Below are 17,230 nucleotides of genomic sequence, written 5' to 3'. Positions count from 1 at the left end.
AAATTAAGTGATTTTAAGTTTAGTCTCAAGATGAAAAATTCATGCACACCTAATGAACACACCATGTCTAGTTTTGCATTAGTATATTGATATTAACTTTCTCCTGAACTGCAGTTTAAATTCAGACTGTTCTAGACCTTCTGTTTCATACAGTCTCATCTAAATGCCAAGCATTAGATAAGCAGAAAATTAAGCTATTCAGAGGTTGGAGTTTAAGGTCATCCTCACTGTCTGAAAGCAAAAGCTGTAATATCCTCTCACTCACATGAGGTTCATTGTGTTTTGGGTTTTTTTCAATGAAAAAGCAACTGTTTGAACACAAAATAATATTCCTGAAAAACTTCCTCTGAGCTTCTCCCTAAGTGACCCAGGAAGTGAACTGACACCATGGGCCAGGCATATGTAATATGTACCTCCCCCATGCTGAACCGGAATTCTTTAAAACCACAGATCTGACTTAGAACCAACAGTCACAACAAACTTGTGCTGTTTCACTGGAAGTATTTTTTCCATTTTCCTCCCAATATTTTTTCCCCTCATAAGAAAACCTGGTCTTCATAAGGTTTATGATATGCAAATACTCATTTGGAATGTATTGATTTTGAAGACACGTCCAAAACTCATGAGCAATTCCTGTGGATCTGTCACACTTACCAGGGGGTGGGAATGTTGAGAGGGTGGGAAATCAATTCCTTTTTCAGTACAGACACTATCAAGCAACCAAAAAAGCAAAGAGCTTGTCTATTCCAGCAAAAAAAAAAAGACCAGTAGTTTTGTGAACACAAAAATGAGAATAGAGAACTGTAAGAACCTGTTTATACTAAGCCAGGGTTATTTTCTGCAAAAGGACAGCAGAAATACAAGTTCCCAAATAATAAAGTCTACCCCCGGAATAACAAAAACCCAAACAACAGGACTTCACTCATGTTTACAAAATTCCATATTTGAGTAGCACAACTTGTGTTATCATCACAAAAATTCTAAACAATTAGAGCATGGGAACAGGGCTTCAGTGCCAGGTGCCTAAAAGCAAGAAAAGAGGAGAGACTTCAGCTGAAATCATGATGAGCAATTCAGCTGTAATCCTACATTTCAATTCCAATACCTCAGAGGCAAAAGACTAAAGAACACTGGTTTAAACCAAGGGGGATGTGAGAGTCTCAACAAATCTGTATTTTTCAAATGAAGTTGGACTGCAGCTCACCAGTTTAGCAGAAGTCTTTGTTCCTCTCTGGAACTCTGAATCTGAAAACCAACAGGTGAAGTAAGACAAGAGACAAGGCAAATTTTCTCAGAGCAGGTTTGTCTCACCTTCCACCCACACTGGAGGGAAGGAGAGAAACTGCAGGGCTGAACCAAACCAGTGGCAGGGCAGCAGGGAAGCAGCATCTGAACACACAGAACAGAGGGGAGCTTTTCCCTTGCTTCATGACAACAGAGAGGAGTTGGAAGGAACAGTATTTGTAATGATGTTTTTCAACTGATTTTTGTCTCTGGGAAAAAAGATCCAGCTTGTCAGTCTTCCTCCTCAATTTTGTTCCAGAAGTAAATCTTCTGAGATGAATATGTTCAACCCAAAGCAGTGAGTGCTGCAGTTGAGACTTGTGTTGGCTGAGGCATTGGCACTTTCAAGGACTTTGTTAACACCACCCTTACTCCTGCCCCAAACTTGACTCACATCGACTTCCTAAGCACAATCTTTTTAAACCCCAAAGTCCTTAAGGTTAAACAAGATCTGATTTTTAATGTAGAATTCAACAAGGGGAAGGAGAAAGGAGGAAGAGAGAGGAGCTCCTAAGAACACTAGAAGTCAACAAGTGATTATTTTACTTTCTTGCATATCTGTACAGCCAACCATCTCCACTCAGATGATATAATGGCACCATCAGTCTCTAAAGGGACTTTAAATAAAATCAGCATGGTATTTAATTATCTATGACTAGGTAGGGAAAAAAAAAAGTACTATAATAATTTTCAATTAATGTTACATAAAAGGAAATCATTATTTTTTAAACAGTTAAGGCTGGGACCTGGAGTCATCACTTGAGATGCAGCATGCACTAGTACAGATTGGATAGTGGGCTTTGCTACATAAACAAAAGCTTTTTCATAGATGCAACACTAATTTTCAGAATGTTGCTAGGGCAACAGCAGACTGTAACAAGAATTTCTGAATAATGAGCAGGTGGCAATATACAAAGATCTTCGATTCTTGACTGAATTATTTATATGTAATCCAGAATAGTGAGATTTTGAAAAGCAATAGCCTTATTCCAGCACCACAAATGGAAATACTACAAACCTCATCCAGAATATTTATTAAAGTTCTAGAGATGCCTCTCGTTTTTGTTTTAACATGCTGTATAAGGCAAAATCACTAGTCTCACACCTCTAGTTTTTCTAATCCAAAGCTAAATCAAACTTTCTACCCAAGATTCTCCTTTTACAGATTCAATAATTCCAGAGGGACAGGAACAAATCTTGGCAATTACGAAGTAAGTACCAGACTAACAGAAGAGAACTGGACATCCCTTATCCAATATGCACATCCATAGCAGGAGTTTTGCCAGATATAAAATGTTATGTGAGGAAGCCTTATGGGCAGTCTATGCACAAGAAAAGCAATGGCAGCAAGATTTGGCAGGTTTTTTGTTCATTTAAAACTTTGAACTCAGCTATATCATTATATTATTAACTCCTAGTAACAAATTCCATCACCTGGCTTTCCAAGTTTTTGATCAGCTGGTCAGCAAAGGTTTGGGTATCTGGACATGGCCAGCTGTAACATTATTCTTTTGCTGAATATGACAGAAAATAACTCGAAGACTAAATACTCTAAAACTGAACTGTTTCTCCCTGTGAGCTCCGTGAGACTCAGTAATAAATGCAAAAATCACAAACCTGGTCTGCCTTTGGGGCTTTTTGTCACAGATCTCCGCTTTAAATATCAATAAACCAGTAAGATTTGTAGTTACTTTCAGCAAAGTCTCCAGTTAACAGAGTCTATATATTGAGATATAAATTCACATGCCACAAGACAATGGCATATGAATGTTCATAAATAAACCAAAGAACTCTTTTACAAGTAGCTGACATCATCAGAAAAATTTTCCAAAACACAGTAGAAGATGGATAATCTAATTATTTGATATTGTTTTGATAAGAGGAAATGGCCTCAAGCTGCTGGGGAGGTTTAGGATGGATATTAGGAAAAATTCCTTCATGGGAAGTGTCGGGCACTGCAACAGGCTGCCTGGGGAGGAGGCAGAGTCACCATCTCTGGAGGGATTTCAAAGACATGCAGATGTGGCACTTGGGGCCATGGTTTAGTGGTGTGCTTGGCAGTGCTGAGGGAAGAGTTGGACTCTATGATCTTGGAGGTCTTTTCCAAACCTAAATGATTCCATGATTCTGTTATTTACTGTATGCAATTGTTCCAGTTTATCTGATTTTCAACTAATGTGCATTAAATTGAGGACAAGGCCTGGAACAAGTTAAATGTTACACTGTGCTGTCATCATGAGTGACAGCTGTACAGACCTCAACACCCCACAGACACACAGAACACAGAATGAGGTTTTAAAGTAAGTTCATCCAGTGAAATCTCAGAGTTTGACACCTGGTCAAGTTTTATCAGCAAAGTCTTCCATGTCAGCAAGGCTTCTTGAATGAGGCTATGGCTAAAGCAATTCCAGAAGAATGTCCAGTAGAGACAGTCCAGCTCACAGAAGATTAATGTATTGGATTCTTACAGCTGGTCTTCCTGCATTGTTTATAAATGAGCTTCTGTTCTCTCCAGCAGCTTCATTCTAAACAGGTTTAAGAACCAGTGCTGAGCAGTTCCCTGCATTGCAGTTGAATCCTGTAAATTCTTTGTTCCACTTTCTGGTCAGAGGGAGGTAAGAACACAACTGCCTCACTAATTCAATGCCTCATGGAACAGCTGCCTGAGCATCATCTTGGATCTCAAAACTGAGGATCCTGGCAACAAGGCAAAGTAGACTAAAATCAGCATCTTGTTACTTCCTTATGAACACTTCTGAGAGTGCATCATCATCATCAGATGAACGGCTTAATTGCCTGGACCCAGGCAAAAGGGAGACAGAAACTGATTCCTCCTTTCCACAACTGAAAAACCATGGAACTCATGCCTTGCAAAGGTATTTCATCTCCTTAAGCAGCAGAGTGGTCAAGAAGCAATTCCAGCATTTACACTAATTGTGTACTGATTTTAGTGATGCCACAGGCTCGTTTCTCATGGCACGGTCACAGAAACAAGAAACTTACCTGCACCAAACACTGTATCTCTCCTTAGACAAACCCCCTAATTTAATGAAGATTTGATTTACAGTATGATGGAGGGTTTTTTTAATTAAAAAAAAAAAAAGTATCCACATAGGATGAATACTGCCACCCCTAAGTTTACGTTCTGAAGGATTTTTGTAACTCAGTTTAGATGAGAAACTAATGCAGTGCATTAGAACTTAGTGAATTTCTTTGAGAAATTTTCTTGAAAGCTGGTTTTTGGACAAGTATAAAGGCATGAGGAAATTAAAAAATAAGCACCATTGTTTTCTTCAAAAATACTTCAAAGGTTACATGTCTGAGCCAGTGCAAATTGGACAAGAGAAAAAATACTCACTCTCAAAATGCAGATTCCAAATTCACTGTTCCCAAGCTGAGCACAGGCACTAACACCCAATTCTGGGAGCAGAGAGGTTTTGAAAGAACAGGAAAGGAAATCTTTCTGGAGATCAGATTTTTCCCATTTGGAGGGTGTTTGTTTACAGCCTGTATCCTGCTCTGCCTGACACATTCTGGAAGTGTGAGCAGACCTGAAGGTGAGGGCTACAGCCATTCTCTGCGGGACCAAAATGGGGTAAGGAAAGGAGATGGTTTAAAGAGACTAATTTTAACACTGCTCTACTACTGAACAAGCCAATCCCAAAGAATCTTATTCATGTAGTCAGAATATTTAAGGAAAGGATTATTAATAATTAATAGAATATCTATTAATAATTATTACAGTCCTGCATTTCTCTGACCAAAAGGCTTTGCTTTACAGGCAATTCAGGACAGGGACTTTGACATAGTCTTAGGCTACAACAATCCAGGGATTGGGGATAATCAGGCTGCCCTTGACATACCACTTCCTTATAAAGATATACAACACAGAGCTATATTAGAATTTATTGACATGTTTCAGTGTGTATTATGTAGCACTGAACGATGTCACGTGTGTAAAGAATCATCTGTAAAATTCATATGGAATTTGCTTTCCCTAAGGCACAGGGAAAAGAGGCTGGGAAGGGAAGAAAGCCCTTTAATATGAATAACTACAATTTTAGCTGGAAGAAAAAATGAGGAGGAAGGGAAAAAAACCTCAAAACAAACCAATGAAACAACAGCTCAGAAACAGACAAAACAATAAATAAAATCCACTCCAAAATACAGTGACCAACCAAAAGGTAAGCTGTGAAAGTCAGAAACAATTTCCAGCCTGAGTCAGAACTTTCTAACAAAAGATCCATTATCTATATAAACAGAAAAAGAACAAGTACACCAAAAACCCACTACAGCACATCTGAAACTGAATTTGAAAGAGTACATTCAAAGGAAAAAGAAGATTCAGAAAGTAAGTGCTGCAGACACCATACCCACTAACAGCAGAAAATTTGAAGCCTCTCATCAGATCACAAGTCCCAAAGAAGAGATTTTTTTTCAACAGTACAAAATACATGATGGTATCATTTGGTGTTGGAATAAAATGCAGAGAACTAAATATAAGGAAAAAATAACTGTATGCCTGACTTCTAAACCAATTTTAAATGAAAGAATGAATTAAAGGCACCAAAGTTAGCAGAAAATGAGTTGACAGAAAAACATTGTAGCAGAGATTGTGCCAAACAGCTCTATTTAATAAAGTCATAGTTCCTAGGAAAAATAAATGGACGAGGCCTAAACTGTTTAAATTACATATTTAGTAGTATTATAGAGGAAACTGATAAAGCAGAGACAATGAAGATTAAGAAAACTCGAAATTTCAAGATGTAACTACCATTCAATTTATTCTCAGAAAAGCTACAGAAGTGCCATTCTAATAAAGCCCTGGTAAGGCCTTATATGGAAAATGGTATTTGCACTGATAAAAACTTGTATGGAAAACTTAAATTTCATGTGGCTGCAGTAGATAACAGATGGGTAGAAGAGCTACTTAATCTAGAGGAAAACTTTGCCACAAACCCATGTGTCTGTAAGTTTTCCACAGTCAGCCAGGCTGGAGGCCAGTAGATATCAGAACCAGATTTTACAACTGCTGTTCAGCATGCAAGAAGATAACTAGGAATTTAATTAACATGAAGATAAAGTCTGACACAGTTATGAAAGCATTATTTCCTGCAAGAAGAAGGGACTAGACTTACTGACCCAGAGTCTCTCCTTTTCAGTCTTCAGGCACATTCAAGCAGTGCACAGTGCAATGAATTGCATCCTTTCCACAAACACTCCATTATTTTACTGATAATTACTGCTATTTCATACCAAGGTATGGGTGACCAAGATTTAGTGGGAAACAACTGGAATATGTTTTTTTCAAAAGCCTGTTAAGAAGCCTTCTTAGGATCAAGAATATTTCCTTAAAATTGAACTGGAAAAAGATCACTTACTTGTACTTTATTTCTGAAGATTTCATGGAATAATTTAAAATCAACTTTATGTCCTCCCATGTTTTATATGGGAGTCTGTTTTATAACATCAAACACATGTGAGAATCCATCTTCCTTACAGAAGCCAAGCCTACATCTAACCTGCATATACCAAACATGTTCAAAAGTTCCAGAGTCACTATAACCAGGTAACTGCAGCATGTGCAGACATGAATAAAATCAGGACACAAAAAACAACTCCTGATACTGCAAACAGCAGAGTCCCAAGGTTAATAAGTTATGAGCAGGATTAGAGCTGAGCCTGTTCACGTCATGGCCCAGGACTTTCTTACTGTTCATATCAGGAGCAGTGAGTTCATCACACACACCCCCAGCCGGGGCAGGTGTGACACGGACCTGCCGACACTTGGCTCCTTTCTGGGGCACACAGACACAAACTGCTCAGGTGCACCACGAAGAACCATCAAATCCCTGTGAATTCAGTCAAGTCACACAATTCAGAATCATCAGCATGGATCTAAACCATGCCTGAATTCACACATTGTCTGACCAGTGTTGAAATCTTCTCAAGATCTCCCATCCCCAATTACTCCACATGGTAAAAATGGGATAAACTGTCTCTTGCTTAAAAGCAGTCTGTATTTCAGTGCATACTGGAGAACAGGACAAGAAAAAGAGATACTGAAAGAATACTTACACATCTCTATTTCTTGATCTTTACGGAACATTACTATTTTAAGCCTTCACACTGCTGTGGACCAAAGGAGACAGGCACAAACCCAGTTTTTAGCACTCTCCAATATTTCAACAGAAAAGGCCAGATAAAAAGCTGATTGTGTTCTGAATTGGGACAGCTTCCACTACTATTTTGATATGCAGGTCTTAATAAGGACTACTGCTCTTTGTGCTTTTCAAATCAAACTTTGCAGTGTCAGGAAATAGAAGATTATGTAGCAACTAATGGCATGTCATCATGGTCAATGATGAACAGCCAACTGTTGGAATATCATACATTGCATTAACTGAGTTAGCCCAGTAAAACCATTTATTATTTTCATATTTCTGCTTTAATAATGTAGTCTAATGGTACCATTTGAATCTCAGAAACCTTCCTCGAAACATGGTATTATTTATTCTTCTGTATTTAATTCATTACTAGATAAGCTCACTGAACTCAGTTGTTTCTCCCAATAACAAGAATGCCCACATAAAAACAGGTGTCCCTCTCCAGAAGCCAATATTTGAAACCAGAGGGAAACAAAACATCCCTACATGAAGTACTAGGATGAACATCACAACATTTTGGGAAGTTAGCACAATAGTTTGTGTGAAAGATTCACGTTGTTTTATTAGACCACAGGTCTAACCAGACTGCAGCTGCATTCCTACAGCAGCTTCCATAAAGTCACTTAACAGCTTTCCAAGTACTGGGAGTCCTTTCCCTCCTCCAATCCACACAAGGATGACATCTCAGAGCAATACTGGCACTGCTTTGTGGTGCAGCTTTAAACCCTTGAAGGAGCAGTTTATTTTTCCATGACAATAATGCAATGTGCAACCAAACACAGCAGCTAGAAGCCTTTGTAGAGATTAAGTGCAATGAAAATACATTAAAGATCACTTTGATGTGCTTAAAACAAAGAAGAAACCACAACACCTGAACTAAGAGACTAATAACTTGTCATCTTCATTAGAAGTAAAAATTAAGGACTCATTACAGTCAATTCTAACAGTAAATTACTATCAGCAGATGCTTTGAGTATCTAATTGTCATTTTACCAGTTTCTGCCACTAAAGTATATGCAATACTCACTAGCACAAGAAAGTTATTCAGTTTCCCTTGGTTTTCCCTTGGTTTTCCCTTGGAAAGCCATGAGGCAGAAGTTCTTGTTCAGAAATAGTCTGACTTCCCAAATGGAAGAATAAGGACCCATCAAGTAAAAAAAAAAGCAAACCAGGTTTTATTTAGAGTCTAAGTACTGCCAATGTGTGTAACTTTGCTAACCAATCCAGCTACATCTGAGGGGAGACAAAGTGGTGAGGGCTTGGTTCTTGCTTTAAGTTATGGAATAGATTTAATGGATTACAAAAGAAAGGAGAAAAAGATTCTAATCCTAGCAGCAAGGTGTACTCTTTTTAAACACCTACAGAGCACATTGAACCTGAAATGGAGCTCTTTATCCAAAAGACAGAGGGATTAACAATGCTTTAAAGGAAAAAGGCTTTTTTCTGTACCTTCTGTTGAAATGCTTCAAATCATGCTGAGATAACATGGACAAGAATTCCCCACAGACTGATTTACTCATTTTGCTACTGCCTCATTTGAGTACAAAAACTGAACATCTGATCTAAGCCTGCAATTTTCCAATGCCTCTCAAAACTCCTGCTGTATCTCCACAGGAACATACCAAATTCTTCCGAGTTCACTTAGAACATGGAAACAGATGGAAATCTGCCTGTGGATCCATCACTGGTCAATGATGCAACTGCTCCCAGCTTCTCAGCACCAGCAGGAGGCTTTGATGCCCAAAGCTCTGACAGGAGAAAGAACTGTGAGAACACTCCTCAATCTGCTGTTGGCAGAGGCACTCGAATTAGTTCAAACTTCACTCACCAGCTGCACACCAACAGCCTTTTCCAGATTCAGCTGCACTAAAGAAGTCACTGATCTCACTTCCAGTCACCATTTCCTCCATCTGCCAGTTAAACTGCTTCTCCAAGGCTCCAATAGACACTTCGATTTGACAGAATAAGAGACCCAAACCTTACACAGATAAAGGTTCAGAGAGTGCTCCCAGTAACAGCTCATTAAACAGAGCAGGGGAGGTGGCAGAGGGCAGGAACAAAAAGCCAAGGATATGGCACCACGGTGGCCTCTCTCACAGCAGCAGGTATTACAAGGACTGCATCTATTTATGTCTTGCTTCACTTAACATAATTTTAAATGCTTCAGTTGGATACCTACAGCAACCCATCACACCTCACTTGGCTGGGAACAATTCTTACATGGACTGTGGTGGGTTAAGTGCTAACCAACTATACAGAACATTTTCTACAAAAGTACAGAACTCAGGACTGGATTTTTGCTAAACCAAATCCAGTGATGATATCTTATCTTCTATCTTTATGCTTTTTAGAGGTTATTTTTTTTTTTTACTCAGAGATGCAAGTTATCCAAAGCTATGCTTTCAAAAAGAAGGAGCAACTCTGCTATGCTGTGTAGTCAAAGCTTTAAAGGCATTTATGACATTTGTCCTGACAAGCCTCAGCCTTCAGACCATTCTAGACACGACTGGACAAAGATCTTTCATACACGGCAGTACACACTTGCTAATAAACCTGAGGAAGAGGCAGAAAAGTTAGGAGTGCTAAATAAGGGACAGAATTCCATTTTACACACAAATTCAATTAACAGATTAAAGAGTAATAAGAACTGATGTTGGGAAGGAGAGTGAAGAACAAAAAAGCAGCAGTTGAAAAAAGGCAGGTGAACAATGTAGTATATAATTGTTAATGCAGACACCAAGGGCTGCTCAGAGGTAATGCCCCATTTCCTTACAGAGATCCAAGATAAGGAGGAGAAAAGAAACCTTAGAATAAGCATCCCACAGCCACCTCAAATCTACACTTTGCTTCAGCAGTCTGGATCCGAACATACAATAACCAAATATTCTTGGAAATGTAGTTCTATAGACTGGAGAAAAGTGCTTATCAAAAAAATGACACGATGACAGGATTCTCATAATACATACATTAAACTGCAGGAGACTAACTTATGCACAAGAGCAGCAGAGCAGGCTGCTCTGTAATTAAGGCTGCTGCCCTTCATAAATCTGTTTCCAGACATTATTTCCCCTAAAACACTCCTTCAGCCAGTTATGAAATCAAAGTAAGATTATAGGCAGGCCCAAAATGCCATTTTCCCGACCATATTTAATCATGATCTGATGCTGACTTACCATCTCCCAGAACCAGAGCTTTCCAACACCACTTTCCAAAATCCCTTAACACTGTTATACAGCACATTCGTCCTTCACCTCAAAGAAAAGTCCAGGAGGATCCACCAAGAACCACAAAACCCCAACTTTAATGGCTCCCATAGATGCTGCCTATCAGCCAGAGCATCAGCCGGAGTAAGCACCGCATTAAGGAAATCACATTGATTGTTCTTGCCTAAAGAATACGGTGTGAACGACCTTATTATTCAGGTCTTGCACTGCCAAAACGACTCCTCTTTCCATCACTAAAAGGCTCAATGTGGAATGCAGCGTTTAACAAACCCCCCTGGGTCATCCCTGGCTGGCCATTCCCAGGTGGGATGGACACGGAAAAACTGCCACCAAAAGCCCGACTGGGCTCAACAGCTCTGCCCGCAGACCCTGAGCCCAGAGATGCCCAGGATTACGGGATATTCTCCCACTCCTATGGAAAGCTCCTTAGCCGTCACACCCGTGAATTACAGCACCTCGCATTTACTGCTTAACTCTCTTCGTGTCTTTGAAATCAGAATCCCAGCACTGCTGAAAAATTTCAGATGCTGATCACTTCAACTAATCAGGACATCCAAGGTGGTCCATATTTTTATCCAGGTAGTAAAAGTTAGAGCGTAGAGCTGTCTAGCTCACCAAACCTGAACCATGCTGTCAATATATTTAAAAGGTTTTTATAAAATGGACTGTATGCCACATTATAGCCAATTCAAAGCTTGCGTTCCTCCATTACCTGACAACTCGCTCTCAGAAAACAGGGCGTCAAAAGGCCGATTTTCCCCAAAGTGTCCAAAAAATGCAACTGTATCAGTTACTTTTAAAAGCCTGGAATAAACAGCATCTTGAAACTTTAAACATATAAAGGTATTTAAAAAGATGTGGTTCTACATCTCTTAGTCAAATTAACTCTGGGGGGAAGTAGATTGGTGAAAGTGGCGATACAGAGACAAGAAGTTGAATTAACAGAGTTAATCTCACTAAGGAAAGTGACAGCACCTTTTAACTAAATAAACCCCAAACCCAGGGCATTTGTGCTCTACCCAGAGCTGAGCATAGAGCATTTGACCCAAACCATTCAGCTGCTTTGGAGCAGTTTCATGGACAGACTTTAAGCAGGCAATAAAGACTATGGTGTAAGACAAATATTCTGAACTTGGAGAAGAAATGAAAGCCAAAACTTAACCTAAGTTAAAAGAAGAAAAAAAGGCAGGGGCAGAATTGTGTTTAAGAAGAGAGGGAGCAAAGTAGTAGCACCAGTCTCCTCAACTTTTCCTTTATTCCCCTTAACATACGAAATTAAAATACAAAGAGACAACCACTGCAGCAGACTTAGTGGCTGATCTTTCCCAAATCTTTCATGAACACTTTCTGGAGCACTGCTAACAAACCTAACCCAGTACACTGCACACCCCTCAAAATTACTGATACTTAGTCAAACCTGTTTTTACTCATGAGAAAAGTACTAGTTGATCTTGATAGCAATTTATAGTTTTCTAAAATAAAGAGAGGCCAACCAGTGCAGTTACAAGTACCACATTTTTGATCTTCCAAGATTTAAATGGACACAAGTCTTAACATTATTTTTGCCATTGGGACTTCGGTAAATTGAGAGGTACAAGCAATAAGTTACTTAATTTCTACAAAATTCTCAAACCCTTGACATTACAGTACTTACTTTACTGTAAAACAAAGGCTTAATATCAGCTGCATGCCAAGCCAGTGGAAAACTGTCAAAGAAAACGTGTTTCCATTGCCATTTCTTTCTCCTGAATAACAAATTATTTGAACAAGACATTTCGGAAAAGAATCAGACCTTCATTTTACTTTTCACTTCAACAATAAATAAATATTCCTAATCTCACATTCACAAGACATACTGCCCTGTAAAACTGCTGCTTAATATTCAGCCAAAAAGCATGTCTCAAATACATTACTCCTTGTGGAAGACAAGACACGAGAAAGCAACTCCATTAAAAACTGCAGGTTAATGCCTCAGTGAAAAAAGGCCAGTGCAAGATTAAAAACCCCAACACATTCCCCATTCTGCTTTGGGCACACAGAATCTCTTCGGTTTCAGGTCAATGAGAGGGAGGCACCAAAATTTAAAATTAAGACTATTAGCAAAACCACTCCAAGATAACAAACACTATGGCAGATTGCACTATGTGGCAATGCACCCTTAAGCAAAGTGTGCACCACTCTTCTGGCGTTTTTTTTCCACCACCCTCCTAATCCAGCTTTCTATGGACACCACACAGATCCACCATGCAGGATGCGTGCAAATCTCTCCACGTGAACAATCTCAATAATTCTTACACCCCACGTAAGAAACAGCTATTCCTCACTTTTTTTTCCATCTCGTTCCATCTTCCTCATAGAGTGAAACCCTTCTTCGGTGCTGAAAACTCATTTTAAAACGTTTTTAAAAGAGACGGCTGTGACGTAGTTTGCTCCCGACTCTACTTATACACTTTATACTATAACATGGCAGATATACCCACATGCAAAATCACCCAACGCGCCGGCAGAAATTTTAAGAAAATGAAAACATAATAGACGAACAGCCGTGTGCCCCAGTCCGGCCAGCCCTGGCTATATTAGGGCAGGGAAGGGCCGGGCTGGCCCCTCCGGACCGCGACCCCCGGCTGCGCCCCCCGGCCCCGCGGCCGCGCCCCCCCCGCCCGGCGCTGCCCCCGCTCTGCGCACTGCGGCCGCGGCCCCCCCCCTCCTCCTCCTCTTCCCTCAGCGCACCGCGACCCCCGCCCGCCCGAGCGCCTTCTCCGCCGCCATCCCCGGCTCCTCACCGGGCCGGAGCGCTCCTTGCCGGGCTCCTCCCCGGGCTCCTTCCCGGGACGCCGCGCCCGCCGGGTGGCGGCTCCTCACACACGAGGGGCGCCGAACCCAGCGCCGAGCGCCGCCCGGGTTCCTCCTGCTGCTGCCGCGGCGGGGAGAGAGGCCCCACCCCCGGGCTGCCGCCGCCAATGGCTGCGCGGAGCGCTAGTGATGGACGGCGGCAAGGACCAATGAGCTTCGCGACGCCCTCCCCCCGGCGCTGCCGCGGAGTGGTGCCGCTCGGCGCTTACGCGAAGCCGAGCCCGCCCGGAAGGCGGCGGCCAATCGAAAGGCACGGCCGCCTTGATAGACAGCCGTGAGCGCCAGTAAGAGCGGCGCACCGGCACCGCAAGGCCCGCCTCCTGCGTGCAGCCCATGGCCGCAGGCGGACGGAGCGATCCCGCGACTGTGGTGGTGTGGGGTTTGAGCGGCCTCCTCTCCTGCCCCGGCCGCTTTCCCTTCCCCCGTGCCTAAAGCGCTGCCCTGCTCCCGGGCGTGTGGTGTATCCCGCGCAGCAGCTCCCCGCTCCCGTGTGTGCCCGCACCAGCACTCCCGCAGCCGTACGGCGCCCTCACGCTGGCGGGGCAGGCTGGGAGCTGTAGTCAGGGCTGGCCCGCGCAGCCTCTCGCCTCCCTGGCTTTCACCGGTCTTCCCAACCCCGAGAGCCGGCGGCACTGCCCCGTCCAGCCCGGCCCTTAGTGCCATCCTCCATTCCCAGCCCCATTCCCCCTTCATTCCCTCCCTTCGGCTCCCTCAGCTCGCCCGCTCCAGCCGATCGGGGGCCGAGGGAGCCGGAGGGGCGGGCAGGGGAAAGCGGGGCTGGCACGGCCTGGCGGGAAGATGATTTTTAACTCTCTCTTGGGGAAGCGGCGAGAAGGACAGGGAAAGACAGAAAAAAAAAAAAATAAAATAAGGGAAAAGCGGTCGGCGGGCCCAAAAGCGCTTCCCGTCGGTGACTCCGGCCCTGCGTCACTTCCCGGCGGCGATTCGAGCGCGGAGCCGGGGCCGTGAGGGGCCGTGAGGGGCCTGGGGCGGGCCGGGGCCGGACCAGCTGTGCCGGGTGTCCCCAGCCCCTGTTTGTCACAGGTTTCACTTCTTGCGGTTCTTGCCGGCTCGTCGCGTCGTGCGCTCAGGTATTTCTGCGATTGCAGCTGTGCAGGGATTTGCGTAAGTAGAATGAAGAAGTTGCCCCCAGGGAGGTGTTGAGGTGTGCGCTTCCCTCCAGCGCGGTGCAGCGGCCTCTGGAAAAGCTGTTCGGTGCTAAAGAACCGTCTGATTGCTTCCTCTTGTAGTGTTCTTTAAAATGCTGTGTCCTGATGGGTAGATTTTCAATTCTTTATTATCCCAGTGGTGGCTCCTCCAGGAGCTACTGGAGAGGGTCCAGCAGAGGCCACAAAGGTGATGCGGGGTCTGGAGCATCTCTCTAACGAGGAGAGACTTCAATAGCTGGGCCTGTTTAGTCTGGAGAAGACTGAGAGGGGATCTCATTGATGCACGTTAATATGTCAGATGGTGCCAGGCTGTTTTCAGCGATGCCCATCAGCAGGATGAGGAGCAATGGCTGTAACACAAAACAGAAGTTGCACCTCAGCATGAGGGAGAACTGCTTTACAAAGATGGCAGGGTACTAGAGCAGCTGCCTGGGGATCTCCTGGGTTTTCCCTCTCTGCAGACATTCCAGAGCCACCTGTGTCACCTGCTGCAGCGGGTTTGGATGGGATGGTCTCCAGAGGTGCCTTCCATCCCAAACAACTCTGTGATTCTGTGAACTATTTGACTAATCAATCTACCAAGATGTTCTCAGAGCCTTGAATTCCCTATTAAGCTTTATTGAACACGCAGACATGGAGCAGCTAAGTCCATCAAGGGGAAATTTATGAAGCAAAACCCTTAGTGGAAAGACTCATTTGTCTCAGGCATGTGCTGCTGAGCTGCATTAAAGGGCTATACTTAGTGGCCTGTGAAAATAAGCAGTGGGTTTATATTATGTAATCAGCTTGTGTTGACAAACAGCTATTGGAAAACTTAAAGTAGCCCTTGAACTTGTCATCAGTCTTGCACCCAACTTTCCAATAAAGAAACAACTCCAGGACTAACATCCTCAACAAGTAAGTATCATTTTCTGCCTCTGGAAGGATAAAGGGCCTAGAGTGAAATGCAGTACAGCAGTAGCAGTGATTAGAAAGAAATTCAAGATTGGTTTTTTTCAAATTTTATTTTATTATGTGCACTGCCCTTATCACTCAGTAGCTACTTACTTTTCCAGATCATTTTATGATTGATTGAAGATGATAGAATTTGGAGCAGCTTACTCAGAAATACTGCTGATGTTGTTTCTGTCATATATGAACTACTTCCTTGAATTTAAAAAAAGCTTCAATGCAATTTTTTTATATGGCAGTTCGGTTTTCTTGGAAGTTCGAGAGACTTTCTCGAAAGTTTTCCTGGAAATTATAGTTACTGTACAAACGTGTTTATAAAATTTATTGGTTTTTGATTCAGTTTTGAAAGGTAATGGGAATTGGACTGCATCAAGTGGTTTATAGGCACATTGTTGTAGAGCCCTTTCAAAAAAACTTCATCAGACTGGAAAAATGGGAATCACTTTTACAAAACACAGGGTGACTCCCACCAAATGTGTTTATCCTGGTGTTCATGGGTTTTGCACTTCATAATTTTTTACTGTTTTTTTATGCCCTATGAATGAATCCTGATGTAAATCCATGAATCTTCCTCATCCCTGCCTTTAAAAGCTGGGATTATTTCCCACTATCTAATCCTGAGATAGTTAAGCAATTTTAGATTAATAGTTACTGGGTTTAGCAATTCAGCTATTTCATCCCTGATTTCCTTTAAAACACTGGAATAAACACTCTGGAGTTTGAGTTTTTTAAACTCATGAAACTTGTGCAGCTGAATGAAGTCTCTGAATGAGAAGCTGGGTGTCCACACAAAAACCTTTTAGGTCTATTTTATCTTAAAAAAAAAAAAAAAAATGAAGCTCCAGAACTTGTGATCTGGAGATGTGGGAAGGTCGATGTGATCTGTGTTACAGCACACTGAGACACAGAAAAAACCATGAAAAGTTGAGTTAGAGAATACATGCACTAATCTTTCTCCTCTTACATTTTCTAAATGTGCAATAGCTAGAACAACAGATACAAACTGGTCTTCTGCTACACTGACCAAATTCTTTTTTCAAACAGACTGTTTTTATTTCTTGACATTACTACAGTGCGTACATTAAGTACTCTGTCTCAAAACATCCATGACCACCACTCCCACCATATTGTGTATGTTGTTTTAATAGTCATTGTTCACCACATGTGGAGTTCTTTAATTATTCACATCTGTAATTATTCACCATTCATTTGTACAATCATTCACCTAGAGGAAAAAACTAAACAAAAACTTGTACATATCTGTTAGTTAGTGCTTTCTGTTCTGCTGCTTTCTAAGATCTGCAAAGTCAGTTTTAACCTTGTTAATGACTGATGCAGAAACATTTTTCATGGTAGTATTGCTGTGTACTGATGACTCATGTGCCTCCTCTAATTCAGATTTATTCTCCTGAAACTGCTTGGTTCCTATTCAGCCTTTCAGTGAAAGGATCTTGTCATGATCTTGTTCAACAGCAAGTTAATTATGTTAACATTTCATTCTCATATTGTCACTCACAACAAGCTATGAAGGGAGCTGATCACAAGTACATCATTATCTCTGCATTTATAGAATGGAAGATTA

General features: G+C 42.0%; 1 protein-coding gene across 1 annotated transcript in view; it reads left to right on the top strand.

Moving 5' to 3' along the window:
- ZRANB3 (zinc finger RANBP2-type containing 3) overlaps positions 1–17,230 on the top strand; it is a 254,638-nt gene that overhangs the window by 200,342 nt on the left and 37,066 nt on the right. The window contains exon 2 of the mRNA XM_083865032.1: positions 14,205–14,619. The gene's annotated coding sequence lies outside the window, so the exon portion shown is untranslated. The remainder of the gene's footprint in view (positions 1–14,204; positions 14,620–17,230) is intronic.

Source organism: Zosterops lateralis (assembly GCF_965231275.1).
Source record: "Zosterops lateralis genome assembly, chromosome: 7".
NCBI lineage: Eukaryota > Metazoa > Chordata > Aves > Passeriformes > Zosteropidae > Zosterops > Zosterops lateralis.
The sequence above is the reverse complement of the archived record's forward strand: the minus strand, read 5'-3'. Positions and strand labels throughout refer to the sequence as shown.